Consider the following 15404-nt stretch of genomic DNA (forward strand, 5'->3'; position numbering starts at 1 on the left):
TCTGGTTCACGCTTCAGAAAAATTCTCGTCACCTGAAGTGCTGCTGCTCAAGAGTTATTTATAAAAGTGTGCACAGGTGCTAGTGTCCTGAAGAACTACTACTTAAATAACTCCAATCAATTATGGAGGTGCTGGTGTCCCGATGAACCGCTACTCAAGCGACTGCAGTTGAATGTGCTGCACATAGGGGAGCAGCGGAAACAAAGTGACTTGGTTGTCTCGTGAAGTCTGCTGAAAAAGGGACCCACAGACTTTCTCAACCTTAATGTGAGACTTAATATGAGTGCATGTTATTTTTCCCAACTTACAGCAGTCGGGAGATTCCTGGCTTTTAGCTCCTTTAACAAGATGGCGTTTGGAGACGTTGTTTGTTTAGCACAGTTTTTCACTTGTTGCGAGACTGTACCTCAATATTGGGCCCCAGCCTCGTTGGCGCAGTAGGCAGCGCGTCAGTCTCATAATCTGAAGGTCGTGAGTTCAACCCTCACACGGGGCACAAAATTTGGTATTTCGCTGTAGATTTGTGTCATAAACTCTTATCTTCAGATTGCCCATCAAGCCAAATCTCCAAATGCCTTTATCGTCGTTCATTTCAGTGTTGTAGAAATACGCTAACGATGCTTGCCTGATACCTTTACTTCTTCCTGCGTCACCATGCTACAACTCTCTAAAATCAGAGCAAAGTTGCACTGCATAGATAAACTGGATTGGCAGCCCTATGCGGAACATACGTCTCACAGGTGCATTTCAGAGTACTGATGTCGCCAAATATGGAAACGCAATCATCACAGTTCATTTCAGTGTTGTAGAAATACAGTATGCTTGCTTAACATATAGCTATGTGACACCCTTCTAGAAAACACCAACTGTATTGGCAGCCGTTTCTACTAGTTAAGTCTCACAGTTAAATTGATAATAACTGCAAATGCCTTCCAAACAGAATACAGACAATGCTCAACAATTCCTGGCTGGAGAATGCGGGCATCGATCCCGCTGCCTCTCGCATGCTAAGCGAGCGCTCTACCACTTGAGCTAAGTCCCCTAGCTCACACCTTAAGAACCTCGCACGGTAAAGTGTAATTCACCAGAAGGTTGTGTGGAAGAGAGTCTAAACTAGTGTTTGGCATGCCTTGGCAATAAGCTTTCATTGAAATAGCATACTCATCAAATGAAGCAGAAGTTAGCTTAGCTCGTTACCGTTTACTGCTAACTTATGTAAGTGTGTTCAAATGCCTTTTTCTAGCTGTGCTCTCCGCTTAGGTATGTTGCCTCTCTTAGAGAGGCTTGTCCACACGTCAGCAAGAGGGGTTTCATTCCATTAAGTTAGAGGCGATTGGCATTTGAGATACCTTACAGCCTCGGCTTCATAGTCATCTCGTTGGCATCTGCGACAGTGCTAGCAATAGCTTGGCCATATCCGAAAATGAAGCTTGGTTTATCTCGGTCTCGCAGGATAGGAGTGCTCACCTGCACCAGTTGCCGGCTGTGTGGCCTGGTTTGAGTCACCCCTCCTCAGTGCACAGTTTGTTTTTCTGGTTTGCATGTCCTCTCAGGCAACACTAAACAAAACACGCTAGTAATAGGCGATTCTATTACCTACTACATCAAAACTAGCATGGCCTACTGATGTTTGCTTTTACCTGGGGCCAGAGCTACGGACGCTGAACGTAATCTTCGGCTGCTGGCATCACATAGGCATAAGCAGTAGATCGAGGCACAACACCCACAGATCAGAAACTACAGCGTTTTGTGTTTGTTTGTTTTTTTTCATGTGAGCACCAACGATGATAAGATGAAACAATCTTAGGTCACAAAGAAAAACAGAGCCAAAACGTATTATCTTGCCAGAAAGATGAGTCCACATGGATTCATTATCTCTGCTCCCCTATCTTTGAGGAATAAGAATGACTTCTATGATCGGTTACATATGCTGAACTTCTGTTTTGCTCCGTTTAATACTGTAGCGAATTCGAGGGACAACGCAACCACAGGAACTGCCGCGGCCGGGAACCGATCCCGTGTCGCCCGCACCGCAGGAGACATCGCTGACCGCTCCACTAAACGGTCAGACCCGTCCGCCAGCGGCCAGCGTGTCTGCTTATCCATGCACGTTACATATGCTGAACTTCTGTTTTGCTCCGTTTAACACTAAGCAAGGATTCTTGATTTTAGATATATGGTTTTCTTTCTGGGATCCACAGTGGAAATCTATGGGGGTGTCTTGATGGGGGTGAATGGTGAGATTTAGCTGTGTCCCTCTTTAGTTTCCTGAATCTGTATGTGCAAGTTCCCAATTTGAAACTTGCCGAAACATTCAAATTAAATGAACAAAAAAAATCACATTGAGTTTTTCCTCGTCTGAATCGAGGGTCAAAGAAAAGGGGCATTATACATTGCACAAAATGTAACTGTGACTTTAAACCCATCTGGGACTAGATTATAATGTAGGGTTATACAGATAAAATTGACATGAGAAACACTTGGGCAAGCATGACTTTCTTTGGCGCTTAAGAGAGAAGGAAGGGCCTGAGTAGCTCAGACGGAAGAGCATCAGACTTTTAATCTGAGGGTCCAGGGTTCAAGTCCCTGTTCAGGCGTCTGGTTCACGCTTCAGAAAAATTCTCGTCACCTGAAGTGCTGCTGCTCAAGAGTTATTTATAAAAGTGTGCACAGGTGCTAGTGTCCTGAAGAACTACTACTTAAATAACTCCAATCAATTATGGAGGTGCTGGTGTCCCGATGAACCGCTACTCAAGCGACTGCAGTTGAATGTGCTGCACATAGGGGAGCAGCGGAAACAAAGTGACTTGGTTGTCTCGTGAAGTCTGCTGAAAAAGGGACCCACAGACTTTCTCAACCTTAATGTGAGACTTAATATGAGTGCATGTTATTTTTCCCAACTTACAGCAGTCGGGAAATTCCTGGCTTTTAGCTGCTTTAACAAGATGGCGCTTGGAGACGTTGTTTAATTAGCACACAGTTTTTCACTTGTTGCGAGACTGTACCTCAACATTGGGCCCCAGCCTCGTTGGCGCAGTAGGCAGCGCGTCAGTCTCATAATCTGAAGGTCGTGAGTTCAACCCTCACACGGGGCACAAAATTTGGTATTTCGCTGTAGATTTGTGTCATAAACTCTTATCTTCAGATTGCCCATCAAGCCAAATCTCCAAATGCCTTTATCGTCGTTCATTTCAGTGTTGTAGAAATACGCTAACGATGCTTGCCTGATACCTTTACTTCTTCCTGCGTCACCATGCTACAACTCTCTAAAATCAGAGCAAAGTTGCACTGCATAGATAAACTGGATTGGCAGCCCTATGCGGAACATACGTCTCACAGGTGCATTTCAGAGTACTGATGTCGCCAAATATGGAAACGCAATCATCACAGTTCATTTCAGTGTTGTAGAAATACAGTATGCTTGCTTAACATATAGCTATGTGACACCCTTCTAGAAAACACCAACTGTATTGGCAGCCGTTTCTACTAGTTAAGTCTCACAGTTAAATTGATAATAACTGCAAATGCCTTCCAAACAGAATACAGACAATGCTCAACAATTCCTGGCTTGAGAATGCGGGCATCGATCCCGCTGCTTCTCGCATGCTAAGCGAGCGCTCTACCACTTGAGCTAAGTCCCCTAGCTCACACCTTAAGAACCTCGCACGGTAAAGTGTAATTCACCAGAAGGTTGTGTGGAAGAGAGTCTAAACTAGTGTTTGGCATGCCTTGGCAATAAGCTTTCATTGAAATAGCATACTCATCAAATGAAGCAGAAGTTAGCTTAGCTCGTTACCGTTTACTGCTAACTTATGTAAGTGTGTTCAAATGCCTTTTTCTAGCTGTGCTCTCCGCTTAGGTATGTTGCCTCTCTTAGAGAGGCTTGTCCACACGTCAGCAAGAGGGGTTTCATTCCATTAAGTTAGAGGCGATTGGCATTTGAGATACCTTACAGCCTCGGCTTCATAGTCATCTCGTTGGCATCTGCGACAGTGCTAGCAATAGCTTGGCCATATCCGAAAATGAAGCTTGGTTTATCTCGGTCTCGCAGGATAGGAGTGCTCACCTGCACCAGTTGCCGGCTGTGTGGCCTGGTTTGAGTCACCCCTCCTCAGTGCACAGTTTGTTTTTCTGGTTTGCATGTCCTCTCAGGCAACACTAAACAAAACACGCTAGTAATAGGCGATTCTATTACCTACTACATCAAAACTAGCATGGCCTACTGATGTTTGCTTTTACCCGGGGCCAGAGCTACGGACGCTGAACGTAATCTTCGGCTGCTGGCATCACATAGGCATAAGCAGTAGATCGAGGCACAACACCCACAGATCAGAAACTACAGCGTTTTGTGTTTGTTTGTTTTTTTTCATGTGAGCGCCAATGATGATAAGATGAAACAATCTTAGGTCACAAAGAAAAACATAGCCAAAACGTATTATCTTGCCAGAAAGATGAGTCCACATGGATTCATTATCTCTGCTCCCCTATCTTTGAGGAATAAGAATGACTTCTATGATCGGTTACATATGCTGAACTTCTGTTTTGCTCCGTTTAATACTGTAGCGAATTTGAGGGACAACGCAACCACAGGAACTGCCGCGGCCGGGAACCGATCCCGTGTCGCCCGCACCGCAGGAGACATCGCTGACCGCCCCACTAAACGATCAGACCCGCCAGCCAGCGTGTCTGCTTATCCATGCACGTTACATATGCTGAACTTCTGTTTTGCTCCGTTTAACACTAAGCAAGGATTCTTGATTTTAGATATATGGTTTTCTTTCTGGGATCCACAGTGGAAATCTATGGGGGTGTCTTGATGGGGGTGAATGGTGAGATTTAGCTGTGTCCCTCTTTAGTTTCCTGAATCTGTATGTGCAAGTTCCCAATTTGAAACTTGCCGAAACATTCAAATTAAATGAACAAAAAAAATCACATTGAGTTTTTCCTCGTCTGAATCGAGGGTCAAAGAAAAGGGGCATTATACATTGCACAAAATGTAACTGTGACTTTAAACCCATCTGGGACTAGATTATAATGTAGGGTTATACAGATAAAATTGACATGAGAAACACTTGGGCAAGCATGACTTTCTTTGGCGCTTAAGAGAGAAGGAAGGGCCTGAGTAGCTCAGACGGAAGAGCATCAGACTTTTAATCTGAGGGTCCAGGGTTCAAGTCCCTGTTCAGGCGTCTGGTTCACGCCTCAGAAAAATTCTCGTCACCTGAAGTGCTGCTGCTCAAGAGTTATTTATAAAAGTGTGCACAGGTGCTAGTGTCCTGAAGAACTACTACTTAAATAACTCCAATCAATTATGGAGGTGCTGGTGTCCCGATGAACCGCTACTCAAGCGACTGCAGTTGAATGTGCTGCACATAGGGGAGCAGCGGAAACAAAGTGACTTGGTTGTCTCGTGAAGTCTGCTGAAAAAGGGACCCACAGACTTTCTCAACCTTAATGTGAGACTTAATATGAGTGCATGTTATTTTTCCCAACTTACAGCAGTCGGGAAATTCCTGGCTTTTAGCTGCTTTAACAAGATGGCGCTTGGAGACGTTGTTTAATTAGCACACAGTTTTTCACTTGTTGCGAGACTGTACCTCAACATTGGGCCCCAGCCTCGTTGGCGCAGTAGGCAGCGCGTCAGTCTCATAATCTGAAGGTCGTGAGTTCAACCCTCACACGGGGCACAAAATTTGGTATTTCGCTGTAGATTTGTGTCATAAACTCTTATCTTCAGATTGCCCATCAAGCCAAATGTCCAAATGCCTTTATCGTCGTTCATTTCAGTGTTGTAGAAATACACTACCGATGCTTGCCTGATACCTTTACTTCTTCCTGCGTCACCATGCTACAACTCTCTAAAATCAGAGCAAAGTTGCACTGCATAGATAAACTGGATTGGCAGCCCTATACGGAACATACGTCTCACAGGTGCATTTCAGAGTACTGATGTCGCCAAATATGGAAACGCAATCATCACAGTTCATTTCAGTGTTGTAGAAATACAGTATGCTTGCTTAACATATAGCTATGTGACACCCTTCTAGAAAACACCAACTGTATTGGCAGCCGTTTCTACTAGTTAAGTCTCACAGTTAAATTGATAATAACTGCAAATGCCTTCCAAACAGAATACAGACAATGCTCAACAATTCCTGGCTGGAGAATGCGGGCATCGATCCCGCTGCCTCTCGCATGCTAAGCGAGCGCTCTACCACTTGAGCTAAGTCCCCTAGCTCACACCTTAAGAACCTCGCACGCTAAAGTGTAATTCACCAGAAGGTTGTGTGGAAGAGAGTCTAAACTAGTGTTTGGCATGCCTTGGCAATAAGCTTTCATTGAAATAGCATACTCATCAAATGAAGCAGAAGTTAGCTTAGCTCGTTACCGTTTACTGCTAACTTATGTAAGTGTGTTCAAATGCCTTTTTCTAGCTGTGCTCTCCGCTTAGGTATGTTCCCTCTCTTAGAGAGGCTTGTCCACACGTCAGCAAGAGGGGTTTCATTCCATTAAGTTAGAGGCGATTGGCATTTGAGATACCTTACAGCCTCGGCTTCATAGTCATCTCGTTGGCATCTGCGACAGTGCTAGCAATAGCTTGGCCATATCCGAAAATGAAGCTTGGTTTATCTCGGTCTCGCAGGATAGGAGTGCTCACCTGCACCAGCTGCCGGCTGTGTGGCCTGGTTTGAGTCACCCCTCCTCAGTGCACAGTTTGTTTTTCTGGTTTGCATGTCCTCTCAGGCAACACTAAACAAAACACGCTAGTAATAGGCGATTCTATTACCTACTACATCAAAACTAGCATGGCCTACTGATGTTTGCTTTTACCCGGGGCCAGAGCTACGGACGCTGAACGTAATCTTCGGCTGCTGGCATCACATAGGCATAAGCAGTAGATCGAGGCACAACACCCACAGATCAGAAACTACAGCGTTTTGTGTTTGTTTGTTTTTTTTCATGTGAGCGCCAATGATGATAAGATGAAACAATCTTAGGTCACAAAGAAAAACAGAGCCAAAACGTATTATCTTGCCAGAAAGATGAGTCCACATGGATTCATTATATCTGCTCCCCTATCTTTGAGGAATAAGAATGACTTCTATGATCGGTTACATATGCTGAACTTCTGTTTTGCTCCGTTTAATACTGTAGCGAATTCGAGGGACAACGCAACCACAGGAACTGCCGCGGCCGGGTACCGATCCCGTGTCGCCCGCACCGCAGGAGACATCGCTGACCGCTCCACTAAACGGTCAGACCCGTCCGCCAGCGGCCAGCGTGTCTGCTTATCCATGCACGTTACATATGCTGAACTTCTGTTTTGCTCCGTTTAACACTAAGCAAGGATTCTTGATTTTAGATATATGGTTTTCTTTCTGGGATCCACAGTGGAAATCTATGGGGGTGTCTTGATGGGGGTGAATGGTGAGATTTAGCTGTGTCCCTCTTTAGTTTCCTGAATCTGTATGTGCAAGTTCCCAATTTGAAACTTGCCGAAACATTCAAATTAAATGAACAAAAAAAATCACATTGAGTTTTTCCTCGTCTGAATCGAGGGTCAAAGAAAAGGGGCATTATACATTGCACAAAATGTAACTGTGACTTTAAACCCATCTGGGACTAGATTATAATGTAGGGTTATACAGATAAAATTGACATGAGAAACACTTGGGCAAGCATGACTTTCTTTGGCGCTTAAGAGAGAAGGAAGGGCCTGAGTAGCTCAGACGGAAGAGCATCAGACTTTTAATCTGAGGGTCCAGGGTTCAAGTCCCTGTTCAGGCGTGTGGTTCACGCCTCAGAAAAATTCTCGTCACCTGAAGTGCTGCTGCTCAAGAGTTATTTATAAAAGTGTGCACAGGTGCTAGTGTCCTGAAGAACTACTACTTAAATAACTCCAATCAATTATGGAGGTGCTGGTGTCCCGATGAACCGCTACTCAAGCGACTGCAGTTGAATGTGCTGCACATAGGGGAGCAGCGGAAACAAAGTGACTTGGTTGTCTCGTGAAGTCTGCTGAAAAAGGGACCCACAGACTTTCTCAACCTTAATGTGAGACTTAATATGAGTGCATGTTATTTTTCCCAACTTACAGCAGTCGGGAAATTCCTGGCTTTTAGCTGCTTTAACAAGATGGCGCTTGGAGACGTTGTTTAATTAGCACACAGTTTTTCACTTGTTGCGAGACTGTACCTCAACATTGGGCCCCAGCCTCGTTGGCGCAGTAGGCAGCGCGTCAGTCTCATAATCTGAAGGTCGTGAGTTCAACCCTCACACGGGGCACAAAATTTGGTATTTCGCTGTAGATTTGTGTCATAAACTCTTATCTTCAGATTGCCCATCAAGCCAAATCTCCAAATGCCTTTATCGTCGTTCATTTCAGTGTTGTAGAAATACGCTAACGATGCTTGCCTGATACCTTTACTTCTTCCTGCGTCACCATGCTACAACTCTCTAAAATCAGAGCAAAGTTGCACTGCATAGATAAACTGGATTGGCAGCCCTATGCGGAACATACGTCTCACAGGTGCATTTCAGAGTACTGATGTCGCCAAATATGGAAACGCAATCATCACAGTTCATTTCAGTGTTGTAGAAATACAGTATGCTTGCTTAACATATAGCTATGTGACACCCTTCTAGAAAACACCAACTGTATTGGCAGCCGTTTCTACTAGTTAAGTCTCACAGTTAAATTGATAATAACTGCAAATGCCTTCCAAACAGAATACAGACAATGCTCAACAATTCCTGGCTTGAGAATGCGGGCATCGATCCCGCTGCCTCTCGCATGCTAAGCGAGCGCTCTACCACTTGAGCTAAGTCCCCTAGCTCACACCTTAAGAACCTCGCACGGTAAAGTGTAATTCACCAGAAGGTTGTGTGGAAGAGAGTCTAAACTAGTGTTTGGCATGCCTTGGCAATAAGCTTTCATTGAAATAGCATACTCATCAAATGAAGCAGAAGTTAGCTTAGCTCGTTACCGTTTACTGCTAACTTATGTAAGTGTGTTCAAATGCCTTTTTCTAGCTGTGCTCTCCGCTTAGGTATGTTGCCTCTCTTAGAGAGGCTTGTCCACACGTCAGCAAGAGGGGTTTCATTCCATTAAGTTAGAGGCGATTGGCATTTGAGATACCTTACAGCCTCGGCTTCATAGTCATCTCGTTGGCATCTGCGACAGTGCTAGCAATAGCTTGGCCATATCCGAAAATGAAGCTTGGTTTATCTCGGTCTCGCAGGATAGGAGTGCTCACCTGCACCAGTTGCCGGCTGTGTGGCCTGGTTTGAGTCACCCCTCCTCAGTGCACAGTTTGTTTTTCTGGTTTGCATGTCCTCTCAGGCAACACTAAACAAAACACGCTAGTAATAGGCGATTCTATTACCTACTACATCAAAACTAGCATGGCCTACTGATGTTTGCTTTTACCCGGGGCCAGAGCTACGGACGCTGAACGTAATCTTCGGCTGCTGGCATCACATAGGCATAAGCAGTAGATCGAGGCACAACACCCACAGATCAGAAACTACAGCGTTTTGTGTTTGTTTGTTTTTTTTCATGTGAGCGCCAATGATGATAAGATGAAACAATCTTAGGTCACAAAGAAAAACAGAGCCAAAACGTATTATCTTGCCAGAAAGATGAGTCCACATGGATTCATTATATCTGCTCCCCTATCTTTGAGGAATAAGAATGACTTCTATGATCGGTTACATATGCTGAACTTCTGTTTTGCTCCGTTTAATACTGTAGCGAATTCGAGGGACAACGCAACCACAGGAACTGCCGCGGCCGGGTACCGATCCCGTGTCGCCCGCACCGCAGGAGACATCGCTGACCGCTCCACTAAACGGTCAGACCCGCCAGCCAGCGGCCAGCGTGTCTGCTTATCCATGCACGTTACATATGCTGAACTTCTGTTTTGCTCCGTTTAACACTAAGCAAGGATTCTTGATTTTAGATATATGGTTTTCTTTCTGGGATCCACAGTGGAAATCTATGGGGGTGTCTTGATGGGGGTGAATGGTGAGATTTAGCTGTGTCCCTCTTTAGTTTCCTGAATCTGTATGTGCAAGTTCCCAATTTGAAACTTGCCGAAACATTCAAATTAAATGAACAAATAAAATCACATTGAGTTTTTCCTCGTCTGAATCGAGGGTCAAAGAAAAGGGGCATTATACATTGCACAAAATGTAACTGTGACTTTAAACCCATCTGGGACTAGATTATAATGTAGGGTTATACAGATAAAATTGACATGAGAAACACTTGGGCAAGCATGACTTTCTTTGGCGCTTAAGAGAGAAGGAAGGGCCTGAGTAGCTCAGACGGAAGAGCATCAGACTTTTAATCTGAGGGTCCAGGGTTCAAGTCCCTGTTCAGGCGTGTGGTTCACGCTTCAGAAAAATTCTCGTCACCTGAAGTGCTGCTGCTCAAGAGTTATTTATAAAAGTGTGCACAGGTGCTAGTGTCCTGAAGAACTACTACTTAAATAACTCCAATCAATTATGGAGGTGCTGGTGTCCCGATGAACCGCTACTCAAGCGACTGCAGTTGAATGTGCTGCACATAGGGGAGCAGCGGAAACAAAGTGACTTGGTTGTCTCGTGAAGTCTGCTGAAAAAGGGACCCACAGACTTTCTCAACCTTAATGTGAGACTTAATATGAGTGCATGTTATTTTTCCCAACTTACAGCAGTCGGGAGATTCCTGGCTTTTAGCTCCTTTAACAAGATGGCGTTTGGAGACGTTGTTTGTTTAGCACAGTTTTTCACTTGTTGCGAGACTGTACCTCAATATTGGGCCCCAGCCTCGTTGGCGCAGTAGGCAGCGCGTCAGTCTCATAATCTGAAGGTCGTGAGTTCAACCCTCACACGGGGCACAAAATTTGGTATTTCGCTGTAGATTTGTGTCATAAACTCTTATCTTCAGATTGCCCATCAAGCCAAATCTCCAAATGCCTTTATCGTCGTTCATTTCAGTGTTGTAGAAATACGCTAACGATGCTTGCCTGATACCTTTACTTCTTCCTGCGTCACCATGCTACAACTCTCTAAAATCAGAGCAAAGTTGCACTGCATAGATAAACTGGATTGGCAGCCCTATGCGGAACATACGTCTCACAGGTGCATTTCAGAGTACTGATGTCGCCAAATATGGAAACGCAATCATCACAGTTCATTTCAGTGTTGTAGAAATACAGTATGCTTGCTTAACATATAGCTATGTGACACCCTTCTAGAAAACACCAACTGTATTGGCAGCCGTTTCTACTAGTTAAGTCTCACAGTTAAATTGATAATAACTGCAAATGCCTTCCAAACAGAATACAGACAATGCTCAACAATTCCTGGCTGGAGAATGCGGGCATCGATCCCGCTGCCTCTCGCATGCTAAGCGAGCGCTCTACCACTTGAGCTAAGTCCCCTAGCTCACACCTTAAGAACCTCGCACGGTAAAGTGTAATTCACCAGAAGGTTGTGTGGAAGAGAGTCTAAACTAGTGTTTGGCATGCCTTGGCAATAAGCTTTCATTGAAATAGCATACTCATCAAATGAAGCAGAAGTTAGCTTAGCTCGTTACCGTTTACTGCTAACTTATGTAAGTGTGTTCAAATGCCTTTTTCTAGCTGTGCTCTCCGCTTAGGTATGTTCCCTCCCTTAGAGAGGCTTGTCCACACGTCAGCAAGAGGGGTTTCATTCCATTAAGTTAGAGGCGATTGGCATTTGAGATACCTTACAGCCTCGGCTTCATAGTCATCTCGTTGGCATCTGCGACAGTGCTAGCAATAGCTTGGCCATATCCGAAAATGAAGCTTGGTTTATCTCGGTCTCGCAGGATAGGAGTGCTCACCTGCACCAGCTGCCGGCTGTGTGGCCTGGTTTGAGTCACCCCTCCTCAGTGCACAGTTTGTTTTTCTGGTTTGCATGTCCTCTCAGGCAACACTAAACAAAACACGCTAGTAATAGGCGATTCTATTACCTACTACATCAAAACTAGCATGGCCTACTGATATTTGCTTTTACCTGGGGCCAGAGCTACGGACGCTGAACGTAATCTTCGGCTGCTGGCATCACATAGGCATAAGCAGTAGATCGAGGCACAACACCCACAGATCAGAAACTACAGCGTTTTGTGTTTGTTTGTTTTTTTTCATGTGAGCGCCAATGATGATAAGATGAAACAATCTTAGGTCACAAAGAAAAACAGAGCCAAAACGTATTATCTTGCCAGAAAGATGAGTCCACATGGATTCATTATCTCTGCTCCCCTATCTTTGAGGAATAAGAATGACTTCTATGATCGGTTACATATGCTGAACTTCTGTTTTGCTCCGTTTAATACTGTAGCGAATTTGAGGGACAACGCAACCACAGGAACTGCCGCGGCCGGGAACCGATCCCGTGTCGCCCGCACCGCAGGAGACATCGCTGACCGCCCCACTAAACGATCAGACCCGCCAGCCAGCGTGTCTGCTTATCCATGCACGTTACATATGCTGAACTTCTGTTTTGCTCCGTTTAACACTAAGCAAGGATTCTTGATTTTAGATATATGGTTTTCTTTCTGGGATCCACAGTGGAAATCTATGGGGGTGTCTTGATGGGGGTGAATGGTGAGATTTAGCTGTGTCCCTCTTTAGTTTCCTGAATCTGTATGTGCAAGTTCCCAATTTGAAACTTGCCGAAACATTCAAATTAAATGAACAAAAAAAATCACATTGAGTTTTTCCTCGTCTGAATCGAGGGTCAAAGAAAAGGGGCATTATACATTGCACAAAATGTAACTGTGACTTTAAACCCATCTGGGACTAGATTATAATGTAGGGTTATACAGATAAAATTGACATGAGAAACACTTGGGCAAGCATGACTTTCTTTGGCGCTTAAGAGAGAAGGAAGGGCCTGAGTAGCTCAGACGGAAGAGCATCAGACTTTTAATCTGAGGGTCCAGGGTTCAAGTCCCTGTTCAGGCGTCTGGTTCACGCTTCAGAAAAATTCTCGTCACCTGAAGTGCTGCTGCTCAAGAGTTATTTATAAAAGTGTGCACAGGTGCTAGTGTCCTGAAGAACTACTACTTAAATAACTCCAATCAATTATGGAGGTGCTGGTGTCCCGATGAACCGCTACTCAAGCGACTGCAGTTGAATGTGCTGCACATAGGGGAGCAGCGGAAACAAAGTGACTTGGTTGTCTCGTGAAGTCTGCTGAAAAAGGGACCCACAGACTTTCTCAACCTTAATGTGAGACTTAATATGAGTGCATGTTATTTTTCCCAACTTACAGCAGTCGGGAAATTCCTGGCTTTTAGCTGCTTTAACAAGATGGCGCTTGGAGACGTTGTTTAATTAGCACACAGTTTTTCACTTGTTGCGAGACTGTACCTCAATATTGGGCCCCAGCCTCGTTGGCGCAGTAGGCAGCGCGTCAGTCTCATAATCTGAAGGTCGTGAGTTCAACCCTCACACGGGGCACAAAATTTGGTATTTCGCTGTAGATTTGTGTCATAAACTCTTATCTTCAGATTGCCCATCAAGCCAAATGTCCAAATGCCTTTATCGTCGTTCATTTCAGTGTTGTAGAAATACACTACCGATGCTTGCCTGATACCTTTACTTCTTCCTGCGTCACCATGCTACAACTCTCTAAAATCAGAGCAAAGTTGCACTGCATAGATAAACTGGATTGGCAGCCCTATACGGAACATACGTCTCACAGGTGCATTTCAGAGTACTGATGTCGCCAAATATGGAAACGCAATCATCACAGTTCATTTCAGTGTTGTAGAAATACAGTATGCTTGCTTAACATATAGCTATGTGACACCCTTCTAGAAAACACCAACTGTATTGGCAGCCGTTTCTACTAGTTAAGTCTCACAGTTAAATTGATAATAACTGCAAATGCCTTCCAAACAGAATACAGACAATGCTCAACAATTCCTGGCTGGAGAATGCGGGCATCGATCCCGCTGCCTCTCGCATGCTAAGCGAGCGCTCTACCACTTGAGCTAAGTCCCCTAGCACACACCTTAAGAACCTCGCACGGTAAAGTGTAATTCACCAGAAGGTTGTGTGGAAGAGAGTCTAAACTAGTGTTTGGCATGCCTTGGCAATAAGCTTTCATTGAAATAGCATACTCATCAAATGAAGCAGAAGTTAGCTTAGCTCGTTACCGTTTACTGCTAACTTATGTAAAGTGTGTTCAAATGCCTTTTTCTAGCTGTGCTCTCCGCTTAGGTATGTTGCCTCTCTTAGAGAGGCTTGTCCACACGTCAGCAAGAGGGGTTTCATTCCATTAAGTTAGAGGCGATTGGCATTTGAGATACCTTACAGCCTCGGCTTCATAGTCATCTCGTTGGCATCTGCGACAGTGCTAGCAATAGCTTGGCCATATCCGAAAATGAAGCTTGGTTTATCTCGGTCTCGCAGGATAGGAGTGCTCACCTGCACCAGCTGCCGGCTGTGTGGCGTGGTTTGAGTCACCCCTCCTCAGTGCACAGTTTGTTTTTCTGGTTTGCATGTCCTCTCAGGCAACACTAAACAAAACACGCTAGTAATAGGCGATTCTATTACCTACTACATCAAAACTAGCATGGCCTACTGATGTTTGCTTTTACCCGGGGCCAGAGCTACGGACGCTGAACGTAATCTTCGGCTGCTGGCATCACATAGGCATAAGCAGTAGATCGAGGCACAACACCCACAGATCAGAAACTACAGCGTTTTGTGTTTGGTTTTTTTTTCATGTGAGCACCAACGATGATAAGATGAAACAATCTTAGGTCACAAAGAAAAACATAGCCAAAACGTATTATCTTGCCAGAAAGATGAGTCCACATGGATTCATTATCTCTGCTCCCCTATCTTTGAGGAATAAGAATGACTTCTATGATCGGTTACATATGCTGAACTTCTGTTTTGCTCCGTTTAATACTGTAGCGAATTTGAGGGACAACGCAACCACAGGAACTGCCGCGGCCGGGAACCGATCCCGTGTCGCCCGCACCGCAGGAGACATCGCTGACCGCCCCACTAAACGATCAGACCCGCCAGCCAGCGTGTCTGCTTATCCATGCACGTTACATATGCTGAACTTCTGTTTTGCTCCGTTTAACACTAAGCAAGGATTCTTGATTTTAGATATATGGTTTTCTTTCTGGGATCCACAGTGGAAATCTATGGGGGTGTCTTGATGGGGGTGAATGGTGAGATTTAGCTGTGTCCCTCTTTAGTTTCCTGAATCTGTATGTGCAAGTTCCCAATTTGAAACTTGCCGAAACATTCAAATTAAATGAACAAAAAAAATCACATTGAGTTTTTCCTCGTCTGAATCGAGGGTCAAAGAAAAGGGGCATTATACATTGCACAAAATGTAACTGTGACTTTAAACCCATCTGGGAC

General features: G+C 44.7%; 11 non-coding genes across 11 annotated transcripts; all 11 read left to right on the top strand.

The window, feature by feature from the left end:
- Positions 1 to 423: 423 nt before the first annotated feature.
- trnam-cau (transfer RNA methionine (anticodon CAU)) lies at positions 424 to 496 on the top strand. Its single transcript has one exon. It is a non-coding gene; the product is annotated as a tRNA-Met (tRNA).
- A 2028-nt stretch (positions 497 to 2524) lies between these two features.
- trnak-uuu (transfer RNA lysine (anticodon UUU)) lies at positions 2525 to 2597 on the top strand. Its single transcript has one exon. It is a non-coding gene; the product is annotated as a tRNA-Lys (tRNA).
- Positions 2598 to 3022: 425 nt separating this feature from the next.
- On the top strand, positions 3023 to 3095 carry trnam-cau (transfer RNA methionine (anticodon CAU)). Its single transcript has one exon. It is a non-coding gene; the product is annotated as a tRNA-Met (tRNA).
- A 2021-nt stretch (positions 3096 to 5116) lies between these two features.
- trnak-uuu (transfer RNA lysine (anticodon UUU)) lies at positions 5117 to 5189 on the top strand. Its single transcript has one exon. It is a non-coding gene; the product is annotated as a tRNA-Lys (tRNA).
- Positions 5190 to 5614: 425 nt separating this feature from the next.
- On the top strand, positions 5615 to 5687 carry trnam-cau (transfer RNA methionine (anticodon CAU)). The gene has a single exon. It is a non-coding gene; the product is annotated as a tRNA-Met (tRNA).
- A 2028-nt stretch (positions 5688 to 7715) lies between these two features.
- trnak-uuu (transfer RNA lysine (anticodon UUU)) lies at positions 7716 to 7788 on the top strand. Its single transcript has one exon. It is a non-coding gene; the product is annotated as a tRNA-Lys (tRNA).
- Positions 7789 to 8213: 425 nt separating this feature from the next.
- Positions 8214 to 8286, top strand: trnam-cau (transfer RNA methionine (anticodon CAU)). The gene has a single exon. It is a non-coding gene; the product is annotated as a tRNA-Met (tRNA).
- A 2028-nt stretch (positions 8287 to 10314) lies between these two features.
- On the top strand, positions 10315 to 10387 carry trnak-uuu (transfer RNA lysine (anticodon UUU)). The gene has a single exon. It is a non-coding gene; the product is annotated as a tRNA-Lys (tRNA).
- Positions 10388 to 10810: 423 nt separating this feature from the next.
- trnam-cau (transfer RNA methionine (anticodon CAU)) lies at positions 10811 to 10883 on the top strand. Its single transcript has one exon. It is a non-coding gene; the product is annotated as a tRNA-Met (tRNA).
- Positions 10884 to 12904: 2021 nt separating this feature from the next.
- trnak-uuu (transfer RNA lysine (anticodon UUU)) lies at positions 12905 to 12977 on the top strand. The gene has a single exon. It is a non-coding gene; the product is annotated as a tRNA-Lys (tRNA).
- Positions 12978 to 13402: 425 nt separating this feature from the next.
- On the top strand, positions 13403 to 13475 carry trnam-cau (transfer RNA methionine (anticodon CAU)). The gene has a single exon. It is a non-coding gene; the product is annotated as a tRNA-Met (tRNA).
- The last annotated feature ends 1929 nt before the right edge of the window (positions 13476 to 15404 follow it).

Source organism: Lampris incognitus, chromosome 6, assembly GCF_029633865.1.
Source record: "Lampris incognitus isolate fLamInc1 chromosome 6, fLamInc1.hap2, whole genome shotgun sequence".
In the NCBI taxonomy this organism is placed as follows: domain Eukaryota; kingdom Metazoa; phylum Chordata; class Actinopteri; order Lampriformes; family Lampridae; genus Lampris; species Lampris incognitus.